Source organism: Arachis ipaensis, chromosome B8, assembly GCF_059453495.1.
Source record: "Arachis ipaensis isolate K30076 ecotype BB chromosome B8, ASM5945349v1, whole genome shotgun sequence".
In the NCBI taxonomy this organism is placed as follows: Eukaryota; Viridiplantae; Streptophyta; class Magnoliopsida; order Fabales; family Fabaceae; genus Arachis; species Arachis ipaensis.
In genome coordinates, this window is record NC_142443.1 from 57,366,072 (window position 1) to 57,370,193 (window position 4,122).

A 4,122-nucleotide genomic window follows, 5' to 3' on the forward strand; every position below is an offset into this window, starting at 1 on the left:
GCTTTATTTACTTTTATATGAACTATTTTTCTCGCTGTTTATTATCCGGGAACATCCAACTTTAGCCGGAATGCTGCCCAATTTTCTGCAATTTATTTCATTTTTCTCATTCATGAGTTGGTTTTGGCAATTTTGAATTTTGCACTACTTGGCTACAACCAACCAATGCATGAATGCACGGGATAGAATTCTTATTCCTTTTTCATTCCCTGGCTAGTAAATTGCATTATTGATGATTTCATTTTAATTTTAGCTACTCCTGTATCTATATGAATTATCATCAATACACTGAAATTTTTGCTTGAATATGAGTTGATTATTCTTTAAATTAGTGAATTTTTGTTAACTAGGAAACCATTATCATGCCACTTACTTTAACTTTCTTTTTACTAACTCACTTTTTTAACTTTCTAACCTCATTTTTACCTACTAACCATTTTAACTCTCTGACTTCCCTTTTTACCTGACTACTTTGACTTTCTAACTCAGGGCATGATCCTTGTTTTTCCTAATTTACTTGAATTCTACTCATCATATATTTTGGAAGTGTACTGTTGTTTTCAGACTTTTTCACTCGAATACACTCCAAAATGCACATTTTTAACTCATTTCATTCTTCTCTTGCTCTTTTGCCACTCTGTGCTTATATGACTATTATTCTGTTTGCCTACTTATTTTCCTGCTTTTGTTCTTCAATTATATCCTGGAATTTATACTTTTCAGGATGTCTGACCCTCAACGCAAAGGAAACGGCAAAGCAACCTCTGGCAAAAGGAAAAGAGGCGAATCCTCTATGTCCATCCTCGACATTTTGCATGACAACTCCTGGCGGGAAAAGCACTTTACCCCGCAGGAGAAGGCTGACCAGCTCCTCACTGCCACAGATCCAGTTAAATTTGCAAACAAGTACTGTGAGCTGAAGTATCCCGTGTTTGCCACTTCCAGGAACCTGTACCTGGAAAGAACTCTAGAAATTCCAGAAGAACTACAGCAGTACACCTCCGACCAGATAAAACAGAGAGGCTGGTTCTTCTTGGAAAGAAACCTGACAGAGGTCAATGCTTCCTGGGTCCGAGAATTTTACTGTAACTATTTCAAGACTTCCCTGGATGCAGTGCACCTCAGAGGGAAATAGATTTTGGTCACTGAGGAAGCTATTGAGGATATTCTACAGCTTCAGCCTAAGTCAGATCAGCCTGATGGTTACCAAAAGGCTGAGGAGGATATGAGATTTATGAAATTTGACTGGGACGCTGTCAAGCAGAGGATAGCCCTTGACCCTACTGTCCCATGGGTCATGGGTAAGAACACAGCGATGCCTAAGGGAATCAAGCGGATATATCTGAATGATGAGACTCGGCTCTGGCACCAGATTCTGAGCAACTATGTGATGCCGAGCACTCATGAGACAAAGCTGCCCGCTGCTATGATCACCTCATCTGGTATGTGATGGAGGGTAAGGACCTGTATCTTCCACGTTTCATCCGGTACTATATGGCCAGGGTCCATGTCAGAGGCACTCTCCCTTTCCCTTATCTGATCACCCAGCTCGGCCGTCGAGCTGACGTGCCTTGGGAGCTTGTTGATGAGAAGTCACCTGCTACAGAATGCAAGAAGATTATCCCTCACAGCAGGAAGTTTCAGGCTTTAGGTTACAAACCACCATTTCTCACCGCTTCTGATGAGACAGCCACACCTTCAGCTGCCCCTTCTTCATCCACTGCTGCACCAGCTACCACCACTGCACCTCCACCTGCCTGAGAGCCCATTTACCACCTCGTACACCGCCTATTTCGGCAACTAGACCAGTAGAGCGCCGCAACCAGCGGCGATACGAGAGATCTGAGCGTCGCAACAAGCAACGCTATGAGCACTTCAAGTTGATGATCCGATCCAGCGGCGACATCCCCTCCGAGCCTGACACCCCTTCTGATACATCTGAGGTGGAGGAGGATGATCATGAGGAGGAGGCACCTACCCAGGCTGAGCAGGCAGGACCAGAGCAGGCTGCGCCACATCATGAGGAGCCACACCAGATCCAGGCCGTAGACCCAAAGATTCCTCTCCAGTCAGCGCCCCCACTGCATCAGACAGATCCTCCTATACTTATCCAGCCTGCAGACCCTCAAGCCACCACAGACACTCCAGCAGCACATCCTTCCGGTGATGACACTTCTTCACACCCAGCTTGAGTGAGCATCGAGGACGATGCTATATTTTAAGTGTGGGGAGGTCGCCATCCCTAGTTTATCTTTTTGGTGAACCACTACAGACTCTTCTATCTTACTTTGTTTATTTTTCTGTATTTTTTTTTTATTTTTATTTTTCAGTACTTGCACATTGTTCTTTTGCTGTATTTTTACTTTATTTTCGCATTTTGCACTTTAGTTTATATCTTAGACATTTAGTTTAGTTTGCAATTCTAAACTTATTAGTTATAGAATATGTGGATTAATCAGTATAGTTTACCCTTTTAGCATATAATAGTTTGATTTAATTGAAAATAAAAGGAGTAAACTAGAAACTTTAGTAAATTAAAACAATCCACACACCTTGTATATATAGCATTACATGTTAGTTAGTTAACAACATTTCTTCAAGGAGGAACACTAAGATTTTAAGGGGGAACTCTTGATTTCCACTTGCATGACATGTATGACTGATATATGATTTTTGAGCTAGAGAACACAGCCTGTGAGTTTTGAGCTTAATTGTATGGTTACATTCAAACCATAAATTTTATTCCTGTGTGTTTTGCCCTTCTTTTTTATTCTGGTGTTCTTTACTTTGTTTTAATCTATATGTCCAATATGAATATAGATACATACCAAGAGATGATTGAGGCCATCATTTGAATTTTTTCTCACTTATCTCAAATTAGCCTACCTTTTACATCACCCTTGTTAGCCCCCTTGAGCTTTTTAATCCCTTCTTGTTCTATAACCATATTACTAGCCTTAAGTAGAAAAACAAAATAAAAATCCCAAGTTGAATCCTTGGTTAGCTTAAGATAGATATTGTGTGCAATTTAAGTGTGGAAAATTTTATGGGAACATGGGATGATAGAAACAAAGTAGGAATTTAAAATGAATAAGTTATTTCAAAAATTTGGGAAGCATGCTCATGTGAAATCAAAACAATTGAATTACCATGTGCATAGATTAAAATATATATATATATATATATATATATATATATATATATATATATATATATATATATATATATATTTTCAGTATTTAAATAAGGGGATACAAAAATTCCCCAATTGCAAAATAAAAATCAATGCATATGGGACAAAATTTCAAAATTAAATTTAATGCATGAGCTTGTAATACAAAGTGGGAAAATTTTGGGTAAATAGGTTAAGGAACTTTAATTTATATAAAGTATGTATGTTAGGTGAGATCTTAGACTAATCAAGGATTCACTTTGTTAGCTCACTTAGCCTTATACATATACCCTTACCTTTACCTTGGCCCCATTACAACCTTGAGAAAAAACCTCATGATTTTTGTATGTCTGTATTCCATAATTTTTGATTGGTTAGATGAAGAACAAAATTTTAGAAGCAAGGATAGAAAAAGAATAGAGTGATTAACCCAATAAACACTGAGTGACTAGAGAGTAAACACAAAATCCAGTGAGGGTTCAATAGCTCATCACCATATATCTCTGCTTAATTGTTAATTGTCTTGCAAGTTTGTGAAATACTTTTACCCATCTCAATTGTAAAAGTGCTTTAACATTATCTAGGGTTTGGCTATGCATATATGATTCCTTGAGGATATGAATTAATTTAACTACATGTAAGCTTTATATACAAGTGAATAAAAACTAGAATTGCATGACTCATTTAGGTAGCTTGCATTTAGAATAGATTGCATTGCATGAAATTCCACCACCTTACCTTATTCTTTATCTTGGATTTAGCATGAGGACATGCTATTGTTTAAGTGTGGGGAGGTTGATAAACCCATATTTTATGATGTATTTTGTGCTCAATCTAAGTGATTTATTCAATCCTTCACCCACTTATTCATGTAAATTGCATGGTTTTACTTTCCCTTCCTTATTATGTGATATATGTGAAAAACATGTTTCCTATGCTTTAAACATATT